The following is a 15,953-nucleotide window of genomic DNA, read 5'->3' as shown; positions in this document are numbered from 1 at the left end:
CATGTAGTATTCCATGGTATAGATAAACCACATCTTCTTGATCTGAATGGCAATTTTTGTTTCTTTTTAGTATAAAAATAAAAGTGTGTCTTACACTGATGATATGGATTCATTACAGTGAAATAATTTAGACGTTTGCTTGTTGTTGAAAAACTTTTTAAAAGCTGTTCACATAAATTATACTATAAAGAAACACGGACACTTTAAATGACTATCAACTTTTGGAAAATAATCAGTGCATTTATTTATTTTTTTATCCAGTCATGGCTACAATGTGATTTCATTTACTTCTCCTTTGTGTGTGTGTGTGTGTTTTTAAATGTTTATTTATTTTTGAGAGAGACAGAGACAGAGCATGAGCAGGGGAGGAACAGAGAGAGAGGGAGACAGAATCTGAAACAAGGGTCCAGGCTCTGAGCTGTCAGCACAGAGCTGGATGCAGGATTCAAACTCATGAACTGTGAGATTATGACCTGAGCTGAAGTCAGACACTTAACCAACTGAGTTACCCAGGTGCCAGCCCTTTTTTTTTTCTCCTTTGTGTTTTATTAGACATAAGTTCTAATTTTTAAAGTTTCCTTATATTTGTAAAAAATTCAAATAAACTGTCATATAGCAATCATTTCCTGTTTTTATGATATACTTGATCTCTGCCCTCAATGAATCTATGGTTCATACAGAGAGATAATATGAGTTAAATAATAGTTCAAGATGGTATTTGAGGTGAGAGAAATAAATATGATGGCAAGATAACTGGCACACACAAGAAGTAGTTAGGAATTCAAAAAAGGAAGAGATCTTGAGAACAAGAGAAGAATATTGGGAAAGACTTTGTGTCTTGAAATATGAGTGAAAATATTTTTATTCAGGTCTTTTGACCATCTTTAAATAGGATTACTTGCTTTTTTGCTTTTGAGTTCTTTATATATTCTGGTTATTAATTCTTTTGGGTATTAGTCCGATAGATATGTGGTTTACAATTTTTTCTCTCCCATTTCTTAAGTTGCCTTTTCATTTTGTTGATTGTTTTCTTGGGTCTGAAGAAGATTTTCAGTTTGATGTACTCCCAATTATTTTTTTTTCTTCTGTTGCCTCTACTTTGTCATATTCAGGAAATCATTGCCAAGATCAATGTCAAAGAGTTTTTCCCCTATATATTTTTCCAGGAGTTTTACAGTGTTAGGCCTTACATTTAAGTCTTTAGCCCATTTTGAGTTGATTTCTGTGTGTGGTATAAGGATCCGATGTTATTCTTTAATATATAGATATTGCATTTTCCCAGTACCAGTTGTTGAAAGACTGTTCTTTTCCTACAGTATATTCCTGACACTCTTGTCAAAGATCAGTTGACTATCTATTCTGGATTGATTTCTGGGCCTTTTATTCTGTTCCACTGGTCTATGTAACTGTTTTTATGCCCCTACCATATATTTTGAATACTATAATTTTATAAATAGTTTGAAATCAAGCAGTGAAATGCCCCCAGGTTTGTTCTTTTTTCCTAAGATTGCTTTGTTCCAGTTGTAGTATATGTGCTGCCAAAGCGAGTGTACCTAAGATTGCTTTGGGTATCCAGGGTCTTTTGTGGTTCCATAAAAATATCACTAAGTACATGAAAAGATGCTTAACATCACCAATTATCAGGAAATGCAAATCAAAACCACAATGAGACATCACTTCATACCTGTTAGGGTGTCTGATAAAAAAGACGAGATAACAAATGTCAGAAAGGTTGTGGACAAAAAGGAACCTTTATACTCACTGTTGATGGGAGTATAAATAGGTATAGCCATAATGGAAAATAGCAGTGTGGTTCCTTAAAATGCTAACAATAAAACAATCATATGATCCAGCAGTCCTACTCCTGGATGTACTTGAAGGAAATTAAATCAATATCTCAAAGAGATAATTGCACTCCCATGTTCATTGCAGCGTTATTCACAATATCCAAGTTATAGAAACAATTTAAATTAAATGTTTTTAGATGGATGAATGGATATATATTCATGGGGATGAGGCCAAAGTGTACAAACAGTTCTTAGAAGAATAACTTCTGAGGATCTAATGTACAATATGGTGGCATTAGTTAATAATATGGTATTATATACTTGATAGTTGCTGAGAGTACATCTTAAGTATTCTCATCACACACACAACATGCTGACTAGTGAGATATGGTTGTGTTAATTATCTAGATCTTGGTAATTACTGTGCAATTATTTATGTATATCAAATCATAATGTTCTGTACCTTAAGAATATATAATCATATTTGTAAATTTATTTCTCAATAAGGCTGGTAAAAAAGAAAGATGGGTGGAAATTGGATAGGAAGAAAAGAGAGTCCAGATATCAATGAATGGAATATTAGAAAGACTATGTGGGAAAAACTACGAGAAAACCAAAGAGATTTTCAGATAATGGGAAGGATCTGAGGAGATTAATTATAAACGAGGGTGGGGAGAAAATTTGGGACCAGAATGAGGGGCCCAGATATAGAGTCTGGATTTTATTATGCTGGTGGTGAGGAGTAGTTAATGATTATCTTGATTGTCATCTGCAGTAATTAAGCTGTGGAAACTTTCAATTTATGAAACATAGTCTTTTATTTAAAAATATTTCCACAAATATTTTTTACAATACATTAATTTTCAGACTTTTAATTAACATATGCAAGATATTATGTTTCATAATTTAGGAAATGTCCATTTAAATCTTCTAGGAATAATGATGCAAGTTCCAGAACAGAAAAATTAGATGTTAAATGAATAATAACATGTTTTTGAAATACTTTGTGCAAGAAGAAAATGTCTCTAAAATTTAGCTTTTTTCTATATGGTCAACTAAGCTTCTGTATTTATTTCATGGTTTTAGATACTATATTAGCTTTTTTTCCCCGTAAGTAACAAATAATCACAAACAATGGCTCAAACCAGCACCCATTTATTAGCTCAGAGTTCTGTAAGTCAGAAATTCAAGCACACTACGCTGGATTTTATGCTCACAGTACCACAAGAGCGAAATCAAGGTGTTGTCCAGGAAGGGCTCTCATTTAGAGGCTCTGGGAAAGAATATGCTTCGAAGTTCATTCTTAATGTTGGCAGAATTTTGTTATTTGCTATGAGACTACAGTTCCTGTTTCCTCAATGGCTGTTAGCCAGGAGCCATGTTTCAGCTTCTAAGGGCTGTTTTTGATCTTCTCACATGGTTCCTCCATTTTCAAATCTTCAAATCTTTCTAATGCTTTGAATCTCTTTGACTTTCTCTTCTGTCTTTTTTATATGCAACCATCCAGGGAAACCTCTCTACTTTTAAAAGAGTTGTATAATTATCTTTGGACACCTGGATTACCTCCCTATTTTAAGGTTAACTTTTCCATGTAATAATACAGCAGAGATAATCATAATCACAACAGGGATATGCCATCATATTCAGAGGTTCTGCTTATATTCAAAGGACAGGATCAAAAGAATAAGGATCATTGGAGATTATTCTTAGAATTCTGTCTACCACAGTTTTGTATTTGATTATTGTTAAAACTTATTCATAATATTATGAATGGTAGAAATAGTGTAAATAATATTTCTTAAAGAAATGAATAATGTGTAGGTACTAATAAAAAATAAAACCCCATGTATTCCAAAAACAATGATTGTCTTTAAGCAAGAATAAAATAAAGTTAAAATTAAAAATATATAAGTGTTATTATTTGTTAGCAAAATTGAACTAAGTTAATACAGGTCTTATGAGCAATCCCTATTTTATGTATAACACATGCCCTTATGCTGACACATTCAATTAAGGCCCCTTAAGAAAGCATTTGCCACCATCCCATGAGCCACATAAAGGGTCTTTTCACTGACCTCTCTGGCAACCATGCAAAATCACATTTTGACCTGATAAGATGTCCTACTAACAAAATGCAGAAGTTTTGTGTCTAGGCTGGGAAGGGTATGATAGTAGAGGGAGTTGAAGAAAATATCCTTTTCCCTGGACACACTAGATGAAAACAACTTTGTGTGTGTCAAAAATCTATCAGAACTCCATTAGTTCTATTTCTTCTGAGAAATGTAACTAAACAAAACAACTTGCCCTCACAAAAATACACATGATTAATGAAGAAACTCTATCACAATCACAAAATAATTACACACCTTTCATGATCACTTCTAGAACCTTAAATGATCTGAGTTTTCCATGCAATCACTGTTTTGATTCAAATACAACCATGACTCCTGGCTAGGAACATTGAGTATGAATTGATGGTGTTCTTTTCCAGTCTTAGAGCAGTATGCTCCATGTCTGACCTTTAACTTCTAGGGTACTGGTGCATTCTCAGGTGATCTTCAGTGTCCTTGAAATAACTAGTCATGGGCCTGCTGAGGTTTATTCAGTGGTATTATCATTGCTTTATGCAGTGATTATAATTCTTATTAGCTTATGAGTTGGGTTTTATAAGTAACCATCAATGACTTATATTTATCCCAAAGATGAAGAAATAATTGGGGCATCTGGGTGGCTCAGTCGGTTAAGTGCCCAACTTCAGTTCAGGTCATGATCTCACAGTTCGTGTGTTTGAGCCCTGCATCAGGCTCTGTGCTGACACCTCTAAGCTTGGAGCCTGCTTCAATTCTGTGTCTCCCTCTCTCTCACTGCCCCTCCCCAACTTGCTCTCTGTGTCTCTCTCAAAAATAAACATTTAAAAAATAAAAAAAATAATAATTTACCCAATTAAAAATCTATAAATAATTATTAAAAATAGATAACTAAGAAAAAAAGATAAGGTTATTTAAACATAAAATTCAAAATTTTCCAAAATGACCCTTTATTTAAAAAAAATTTTAATGTTTTATTTATTTTTGAGAGAGAGATAGAGACAGCATGAGCAGGGGAGGGTCAGAAAGAGAGGGAGACACAGAATCTGAAGACAGGCTCCAGGCTCTGAGCTAGCTGTCAGCACAGAGCCTTATGCGAGGCTCGAACCCACAAACCTTGAGATCATGACCTGAGCTGAAGTTGGACGCTTAACCGACTGAGTCACCCAGATGCCCCCAAAATGACCCTTTAAATGATCCTGTCTAACATAACTTTTAAGTTTGGTATAAAACTTAGAATGCATGCCATTGTTCTAAAAATGAACAAGAAGATGTATCACAGTGACAGAATGGGCAGAGGGAACAGTTTATTCTACCTGGACAGGAGACAGAAAACTTGGAAAGTTTAAAGAGGACCTGAGTCTTCTAAGATGAATTGGTATTAGGGAGGGGACCAAGGAGAGTATGGATAATGATGGTGATCCAGAATCTCCAGCCTTGGTTATGATCTGCTGCGAAGTAAGGTGCTCATTCAAGTCTCTGGATCATCATGGATGAATAGATAAGAAAAGATCTTTATCCTGACAACATCCACACCTAGTACTTTTGATCAAGTAAGATGATCCTAACAGATAATCCACTTCTGGAAAGAAAAGATATTTCATAAATAATACATGACCATTTTTGTCTTGAAATAAAAATAACCCCATTAACACTTTATGCTTAAATCCTTATTTTATATTATGTTACTGTACATTTCTTTCCACTTAACCTTTACAGAATGATGCATTTTTATTTCCTCCATTTGCAGGATTATTTACTTTTACAAAATCCTTGCCTGTGAGCATTGCTTTATTCCTGTTTGTGCTATTAAAGTTCAGCCAGATGGAACTCTTCCAAGACCTTATTTCTGTCAGACATTTGAACAGCTGGGATTGTGTAGTTTCTGAGCTTGAAGGAAAGGATCTGTAGAGCTCATGTCAGCAAGGGCCATGAGCTCTCATGATCTCTCTCAGTAGCTTTATATTCACATACTTTCACTTGGAAAAAAAACTAACATTTGTAATTTGTGCCAAGATGGAAGAGATGATGAGAAGAAAATGCATTTAATATCTGGGTTTTAACATTCTGAGACATTTGTAACTGTTTTATTAAACCCATTTTAGAAATTGTAATTATGTCATTATTCCATCTTGTGAAGTCATTTGGCAGGAAGCATGGGTATAAGTAGTTTTAGAATGGACTTTTTTTGGAAAGGGTTGGGATTCACCATATTCAATTTAGATTGCTGAGTGGAAGATAATTAAGAAAAACTGGTGTTGATGTACCATATGAGATTTATCTCAAAGATTAGGCACGTTTCAAAAATTGTTCTTTATGCTACTAAAAATGGAATTTTTTGGAAAGTAGTTATAAATGAGATTTAAACAAAACAATTTCTTCCCTGTTCTCATTTGTATAGCTTAATATTCATAAAAATAATTTTTAAATGCTTATTTAAATGTTTATTTTGAGAGAGAGAAAAAGTGGCAGAAGGGCAGAGACAGAGAGAGAGAGAGAGAGAAAGAATCTGAAGCAGGCTCTGTGCCGTCAGTGCAGAACACAAAACGGGGCTTGATCTCACCAACCGTGAGATCATGACCTGAGCCAAGATCAAGAGTCAGACGCTGAAGTGACTGAGCCACCCAGGTGCCCCTCATAAAAAAAGAACTTTAAAGACTTGCGTCAAAATTATTTTCAACTTGTATGTGCCTTTGAAGAACATGTAGCAAATGCTACGTTCAGATTAGAGACTACCCAATTTTAATGCAGCTAAAGCTATGCTAAAGTAGCAATGGCCTTTAAAAATATGAAAATATGGGATAAGAAAAAGATTTTATAGTAAATAGTTGTAACAGAAAAAAAGCAGGATTTTCAGAGTAATGTAATTCTGCAGAAGATAAAATGGGAAGATTTGAAGATTGGCAGCCTTTGAATAATACACTGAATGACATCTCATTTACATATGGTAGCATTTTATTTGAACAGTTCATTAGTTGCAATTGAAAACTCTTTAAAGACCTCTAAAGTGTTAGACTTTTAAAATAGTAAGAGGCAACTAGCTCTAAGTGTAATATATAGAATTCCTTCAATAGTTATTTTTTAATAGTTATTTTTATCAAAGTTAATACTTGGAAAATTATTGCAGTCTTAAAAAATATTAGAATAGGAAGAGACTCCTAGAAATCATTTGGTCCAATTTCAGTTCTTTTTATTAATTGAGGGATAATTTATATATGGCAAAACACAGATTATAAGTATTTAGTTCAGTGGAATTTAACAGTTGTAGATATGTGTGACCATAACTCCAGTTAAAGTATTGGATATTTTCTCTCTCCAAAGAGTTTTCTCAGTCTACTTTGAACCCCCGCCCATCACCTCTGTTCTAATTCCTATTATCTGACATTAATATTCCCTTCATATAAGTGGAATCACTTGTTATGTACTCTTTTGTATCTGGCTCTTTTAGATCAACATAATACTTTTGAGGTTCATCCATGTTGTTTCGTGTATCAGTATTTGATTATTTTTAAAAAATTATTTCTAAGTTTTATCAGTTTTAACAAATACCACAATTTGTTCATCAAGATTTCTGTTGTGGACATGTGGGTTATTTTATTTCCATTTGGGGACATTAAGAATAAAGGTACTGTGAACTTTCTTAAACAAATCTTTTTGTGGACAAATGTTTTCATTTTTCTTGGGTAAATACCAAGGAGTGGAATGGCTGGGTCATAAAGAGTTTACATATTTAACTTTATGAAAGACTGTCAAAGTAATTTCCAAAGTAGTAATAAAATTTTACTTTCATCAGCAATGTAGGAAAGTTCTGCTGGCTTTCCTTACCAACATTTGATAAGAAGATTTTATCCTGTTCTAATAGGTTCAAAGTGATAACTCATTAGATTTAATTTATACATCCCTGATGACTATAATTACATTGAATATCTTTTTATGTGCTTATTGACCACTTGGATATTGTCTTTTGCAAAACATTTATCCAATATTTGTCCATTTTTATTGTTTTCTGTTTTTTATGCATTTGTAGGAGCTTCTTACATATTCTGCTTTTAGATATATGTCTGGGTATGAATATTTTTGTCTAGCTTGTGACTTGAGCTTTTATTCATTTCATGAAACTTTTAATGGTCTTTTTTGAAGAGATTTTGATGAAATTTAATTATTTAAGTTTCATTTAATTAATTAATTTCAGTTAAACATTAATAAATAAACTTAATTTTGATGAAATTAAGTTTATCAGTTTTGTTCCAAATGATTAGTGCTTTTAGTGTCCCAAAAATTTTTTGCCTACACTGTGTCATAAAGATACTTTTTCACTTTCTTCTGTAAACTTTGTAATTTTATAATTTATGTACAAGTCCTTGATTCATCCTCAAGATGAAAGTTATTTTTTCTATATGGGTATCTAGATATTCCTAATGATATTCATTACAGAGCCTGTCATATTGATCTTTGAGAATTCTTTATTTTAATTTGATACATGATTAAATGCACATAGAAACTTTTAAACATCACATAAGAAAAAATAACACGAAGTATATACTACAATGAATTACTCAGTCTTTTATGCAGATTTGTCTACCTAACTAAACTTTAAATTGTTGAACACATTTGTACTCTGGCTAATATTTCTCCCCCACTGTTTCCCAAATGCTTAATAAATAGTTATTGACTGAATGATTGGGTGATAAAAGTGGATTCATTAATACTCAGTTTCTGTATTTTTCTAGTTACTACATATCTATGTAGAATCTTTAAGCTGTAGCACACAATTTGGTAACTCAATGCAGTCATTTAGTGAAAGTCTAATTTCTTTTCTGTTTCTGTGTTTCTCAGATGGAAAGCTATCATATTGCAAGGGTCTGTGATTCTTCTGTGAGGAATTTGGCATTTCACTTCAAAGAAAATCTATGAAATACCCTTCTTTTGGTTCATATAGGGGAGCACCTTAAAACCAAGTTCTACCATAGGTTTAGAACTGCCCTTGGAATCTGTGTTTATAATTTCATCTTGCCCAGAAATTATAATCTAATGATGTTTGTTAAAGTTCTATAACAGGGAGTGTGGCTTACTAGTAGGCTGTGCAAAAAGTAATTTACACAGTTACTCTCTTCTTCCCTCCTTCTTTTACCAACTTCTTGTCATTTTGGTTTCCCTTCCACCACTTTGTTAAGATTGGAAATTGCTCTCTGGACAGTATCCATATCAGAGTAGGCCAGCTCCAGTCCCCAAACAAGGCAGATTGGATAGTAATTGTTCCCATTTCATTACTGCTACAATGTGGTGTTTGATACTGAACACTCAAATTCAAGATGCATGGTCCAAGTAAATCAGCCAGGCTCCCATGATGCCTCTTCCCTTCTTGTCTTCTTCACTGACTACCACAGGTGGGACCTGGTGCCCTGTGAGGGCATGAAGTTGCCAAGCCTCAACAATTCCTCGTCATTACATGATACTCTAATCTATAGGACTTAGTCTTTTTTCTTACTCTCCTTTCATTAGTAATGAATATATCCCTAGCCTGTACAGTATTCCCACCCTCAGTCCTGTCCTTAGGTTATCTCTGCTTCTGGGCTGCCATGTCCAGTTTCTCTACTGTCCAGGAAATGGAGTCTTTTCTTAGGCTTCAGGTTGGTGTTTGAGCATTTCCCTCTTAACGGTAATGTTACCTAGGTGATAACCACTGGTTTGGTCTACTTTACGCTTGAGCATTCAGCACATTCTTGAATTTCTCTGTCCTCTGACCTACCACACAGATTGGTTCCTCAGGATGAAGAGCTTCTGAATTTGGATCTGAGGTTGTGGCATTGCACCCTCTTGGACATCGCATCTTCTAACTTTCCAGAGCCAGACCCTGAGGTGGAGTGTGTGTCTGTCACCTCTGTCTTGCCTGGACCTGGATTCCTCACTAACTCAGAAAGCTGCATCTTCTTTATGCTTCAGGACTTTCTATGACACTGGTTTATAACAATGTTACCCATTTAATTCTTTGTCATCACTATTTCAAACATTTCACAGTGTCTGCTGAGATACAGTAGGGGGAGTTTGCTCATATTTTTATTTGCAGCTGTTGATATCTTGTCTTTGTGCAGTCCTCTCTTTCTTCACTCCCTCAGTTCTGTTAATGACAAACTTTTGTCAGAGTAAGCTTTCATCTCAGGAGACCTGATGGCCATATTTAAAAATAGCATTTCAAATAAAATATTGCTTGGAGAATTTTTTTCTGTTTTTTTTTTTTTTTCTCCTAACAAAACAAAATTTGGCAGGATCTTGACCTTAAATAGGAACCGATGCCTGTAGGTATTAAAATAATAATTTAATATGGAAGAAATCTATATTTTAAAAATGTTTATAATGCATGTTTTACAACCACTTTTTCCATAATCTTTTTTGGGAACTGCTTCTCTAATGTTTTTCAATGATTTTAGAGTCAGGTGACATTAAGTTGTGATTATACCCAGCTGCTACCTTGGATTGGTAGTGACTTTTTGCCTAGCCTATACCCCTGGGAAAGTTTCCTCTTGTACTTCTTTGACGTGTAAATTCATCTTGTTTGAGTCATCCTCCCTCTCTTCTTCTCCATTTCATGGGAAGCCTTATAGGGCATCTCTGTGCAGTCTTTTTTCTCTTCCTACTTTTCCTGGTCTTTGTTCAAAGGTTCCTGAAAGATCATAACTTTAGTATCCTCAATGATAATCCATTTAACAAACTGTTAACCTCTTCTAACCCAATGACATCACTATTTCAGCAACACACTCTGTGGTCCTTCTCTGAGATCTTGAATTTTGAAAGTGCCCTTTTATGACCACAAACTTTTCTCCATGTTTCCACAACCTCCTAGTTCATCATAGTCCTTCCACTTAGATTGTTGTTGTCTTGGTTTTTTCTTCCTACTTTGATTGGACCGTCTCTTAAATCTTTTTTAATAGCAGTCTCACTAGTAACTTCTGTCTTATTACATTCTTTGGGACTTGCTTTGTCTACTCTCAGCTTGATCATCAGCTTACTCCATGCTTTTTCCTGGTCCTAGTGGTGCTCAAGAAAGACTGCCTGACACCATTGCTATTCATCCTTAAAGAAAATTTTGTCACAGCCCTTCTTGATTCCTGATCAGTCTCATGCACATACACTTACCAACTCCTGGAAATCTTTATAACTTTCCTCAAAAAACTCAACCCTGCACTCAACAAACTGTTATTTATTATTTTCAAGAAACTAGAATCCATCAGGCATGGAGCCTATTAATTTCACCCATCTCCAACTCAAAAGTTTATCTAATTAATCAGTCACTCTTTTCTTCTCTTGTCTGAAAGGAAAAGATGGACTTTCATTTCAAGGCTTCCTTTATACTCCTCTTAATTTCAAGTAATGAACCCATCTCTAGTCTTTCATTTGCCACCAAGCTTAATTTAAATTCATTGCTTCTTTTTTTTAAATGTTTTTTTATTTATATTTGAGTCAGAGAGAGACAGCACAAGCAGGGAAGGGTCAGAGAGAGGGAGATACAGAATCCAAGGACAGGCTCCAGGCTCTGAGCTCGCTGTCAGCACAGAACCCGACATGGGGCTCAAACCCACGAACTGCAAGATCATGACCTGAGCCGAAGTCGGATGCCTCACCAAGTGACCTAACCAGGTGCCCCTAAATTCGTTGTTTCTAATTCATTCTTTTTTTTAATGTTTTATTTATTTTTGAGAGACAGAGAGAGAGACAGCATGAGCAGGGCAGGGTCAGAGAGAGAGGGAGATACAGAATCTGAAGCATGCTCCAGACTCTGAGCTGGCAGTCAGCACAGCTGAGCCACCCAGGTGCCCCTCTAATTCATTCTTTATGCCACTGCAATTTTAGCTTTGATTCTTACCATATCAGTGGAACTGCTCCAAAGTCATGAGGCATTTACTGATAGTCAAAGTTTGGTTTCTGAGTCTCCTGTTCTCATTTTTCTTGACCATGTTGCAAGATTTATCACTGCAGACTGGTTCTCCATTGTATGTTCTGCATCCTTCATTTTTATAATATTGGAGACCTGAAATCCACTGCACTTAATCTTGGTAAAGATACAACTACTTCAAGCCATCCCTCCCTTTTCCAAATAATGCTTTATTAAGCTGGAAAGGGATCACTTTATGTATATTATTACCGTAGCCACATTTTAATCAATTAAACAATTCTATTTTAAAGAAACTGAACTTAATTTTATGTCCTTCAAATGTAAATGGATTTTCACAAAAGGAAACAATTACTAAAAATGTGATAATCTATTGCATAAAAACAATGTATCAAGAAGACTATCTTAATAATGATGTACATTGTTCTGGGCTGTGAAAAGAGAAAATGGTGTCACTGAGTTATGCACACTGGCTAGATGACTTTTGGGATGTACATTAGGGTAGAGACAGAATGCAGAATTAGAGACAAGCACTAAACATCCTATAATTCAGGCTTTTTAGGGATCAAGTCTGGAATAGAACGAAGGGAGAGAACTAAAGTGCTTGATTTGACATTCAAAAAAGATTTAGTGAGTATTAAACAATACCTCATTCAATTCAAACTACTTACTATCAGGCCTGTAGTGGAACTAAAATTGGCACTGTTTTTGCTCAAAACCAACCTGGTGTTTTCCAAAGAGGCAAAAAATGTAACTTGAAATAAGAATGTAAAAATGGCTGACCTTTAATAAGCATTTTATGGACAAGGAAAAGAATTTGTCATCCTCACTCCTCAGATGTGGAAAATGTGGCTCAGAGAGTTTAGGTAGTGTGCCTATAGTCACTCAGCTGGCAAATAGCATTGGGCACCTAGTCCAGGTTTTCAATTTCCAAACTTCTCATTTTCTCTTCTTCCCCATACTGAATAATGCTATACGTTTAACAGCAGAGAATCTGAATTCCAGTCCTACGCTTCTATTATCTCATCATGTAACAACAGATGAGTCATTGAATCTTTGCCAATCCCAGTATTATCTTCTGTAAAAATAAAATAAAATAAGGTAATAAGGAGGATAAGTGAGAGACAATCAGTCAAATCTGAAATGTGGGAATTTTAAAGGATAAACGACATGATATTTTCAACAAATAAATGACATGAATAAAAAGGACTGGGGAGTGGGAACGAAGACCTAATAGATACATCAATCAAACACGATGAGGCCTGGTCCTCTTGGGGGTGGATGTGGTGGTATGAGCTGTTCTAGATTTAAGCGAGAAACTGAAAAAAAATATATATGAGCAAATTATAAAATTTAAACATCAACTAGACATTGGATGATATTAAGGGATTATTAGGAATATTGTAAAATGTGATAAGAGTAGTAGTTATAAATTTACAGCAAAAAAGCGTTACCTGCCAATATATATACCAAAAACAAGTGAATTGATATTAATTGTGATATTTGCTTTCAAATACTCTTGTAAATATAAATGAGGCAAAGATGAGAAAGATTGCAAACTCTTAATAATTGTTAAAGTGGAGTGGTGGGCATGGCAGCCCATTATACTGACTGTTCTACTTTTGAATGCATTTTAAAATTTCCAAAATACAAACTAAAAAAAAAAAAAAAAAAGATGGGAAAAAATAAAAACAGTAGACAGGTATTTACAAGTTTAGTTTCAGGTGTAAGACTGAATTATGAAGAAATCAGACAAGACTTTTTTTATTATGTATTATTGCATTTGGGCATGACAAAGTATAGTTTTATTTTGTAAATTAATTTTTAGGGTATTGAGGAATCATTGGAGTTTTAAAACTTCCCTAGCTTGTAAATGCTGCTTAACGCCACCACATGTAGTTTCACACCCGAAATGGCTTTACCAAATTAATTTGTCAGGACTCTTTTATCAAGAGGTTAAGTACCTAGGATTCAGGAATGTTCTTTGGTTCCACCTCATTGATTTTGTTGGGAACAGTGTCTCACTAGGAGAATTTAAAATTTATTAAAGTGTTCTTGCCACTTTTTATTACAGATTCTAAAATTTTAACACATATTTGAGCTAGAAATATAGGGAGATAAAAGGATTACGAAAACCATGGTGAGAAAATTTTCTTATCATGTCATGTAATATGTATATCTTACCCTTGTGGAAAAAGGAGCAAATTATTTTATATCTGATTTTAGTAATAAGAGATGAAGTAGTGAAAGGGATTAATAATAATGGTCTTTATTTTGAAAAACCCTATAATTACACTCAGCTGGCATATACCTTTTTCATCTTTTCCATATGATTTCCAAATCAAAGGAATGAATGAAAGAGGATTACTTATGATTTCTAAATTGAAAATTTTTTAAACCATTAAATATCTTTGAACAAAAGAAACAGGCTTTTTTTTTTTTTTTTTTTTTCCATAGTGATCAATGTTAATTTGAAGAAAAATATTTAGCAAGTGCTGAAACTTGCTTTTATTGTTTGTGGCATTTTGTCAGGTTTATGGTTATCTTGTAAAGTAATAAGGCCCATGATGATTTAACATGAGCCTGTGACAGTGATGCTTTTCTGTACTTCTGTACCACTCTGATTGCTCAAGGAGCTGCTTTCTTCATCCCACATTGGCCAGACTGCCAAGTCTACTAGTCAAAACAGTTTCACAACTGAACGTTAATGGACTCAGGAACATTAGCAGAAGCAAATATAAGCAGGATACCATAGTAACCCATGGAGTCTGAGGAAATGGGGTTCTATTAAAGGGACAGATAATGCCCCCAAAATAAGGCTTTATAAATAGATTGGCTTCTCATACTTAAAGTGTCTCTTAATGTGAAACGAACTTCCAGTTTATAGTGTCCAGATTTGCCAGTATCATCATAGTACTTTAAAAAATTTTGTTAAAGTTTAATTTATTTTTGAAATTTAAGAACAATAGATTATTAAATAATATGGGAAAGGAGATAAAATTATTATATATGCAGGTAGTTAGTTTAGGATTTTTAGGGTTATATAATAAATTTTGAGAGGCAACAGGCAAGCATGGGCAGTTAATCAATATGTTTATAGGCTCAGCACTAACAGAAATGTCACCTCATCCGTAAAGGAACATAGGAAACTCAGTCTTCATTCTATTTTTTCTATTTTCGTTTTTAAACTTATATTGGTCCATCATCATTCTTCAGGTAAACATTTATTACAGTGGATTTCAAACTTTTCATATTTGAGGCAATCTTTTTAACACTAGAAGTTTTGGAGCTACCCTTCAAGGGATTAATAACACTAAATGCAGAAAATAATTAACTTTTTAAAACTAACTTTGGTAGAGGAACTTCTCACAGTGTCTATCCATATCAAAGTAATCGTAATTTCAAATAACTTACATCATCACCTTTCAACAGAGTGTCACTCAATATAACTGTTTATTTCTAGATGAACATCTCTTAGTACATAGGAGACAAATTCCCACACGCTGTAGCCACTTTAGCATTTTCAACATTTGGTGACACACTGAGAAAGAATATGGTAAATAGCAGAAGTGAGAGCCATTGATTTACTGAGTATCTACTGGGTATAAAGCCCTGTAATAAGTTTCATACACTCTTTCTGTTTCTTAGTTTGATTTCAGTTACACAGAGGACAATATGAAATAGATTTCTTTTTTTTAAANCTCCAGGCTCTGAGCTGGCAGTCAGCACAGAGCCTGACGCGGGGCTCGAACCCACGAACCGCGAGATCATGACCTAAGCGAAAGTCGGACGCTTAACCGACTAAGCCACCCAGGCGCCCCTGAAATAGATTTCTATACAAGCTGCTGGCAAGTGGATACTTGTACTTATATTCAATCAAAAGGATTCTAAAACAGGTCACTGCAATTTTAGTGTTGAGAAACGAAGGCAAGTCTAAATAATGTTAATTCTGTCATTTCAGGCCCCAGATATTGCTAAGAGAAAGGGGAAAATAAGAAGAAGGTAGGGTGAAGAGGATAAAAAAGAGATGGAACAAATGAGGAACCCGTGATTTACAACCAAGATTTAACTTAAGGATGTGTGTTAGGTCTGTAAATTGTGATTGAGAAGCTTTAGGTTAGAATTCAGTTGAATTTGATTCTTCTACCTTTGTGTACATATTTAACTAAGACAAGCTAAATGCATAGGATT

Source organism: Crocuta crocuta, unplaced genomic scaffold (assembly GCF_008692635.1).
Source record: "Crocuta crocuta isolate KB4526 unplaced genomic scaffold, BGI_CrCroc_1.0 scaffold17, whole genome shotgun sequence".
NCBI lineage: Eukaryota > Metazoa > Chordata > Mammalia > Carnivora > Hyaenidae > Crocuta > Crocuta crocuta.
This window is presented reverse-complemented; position numbering follows the sequence as displayed.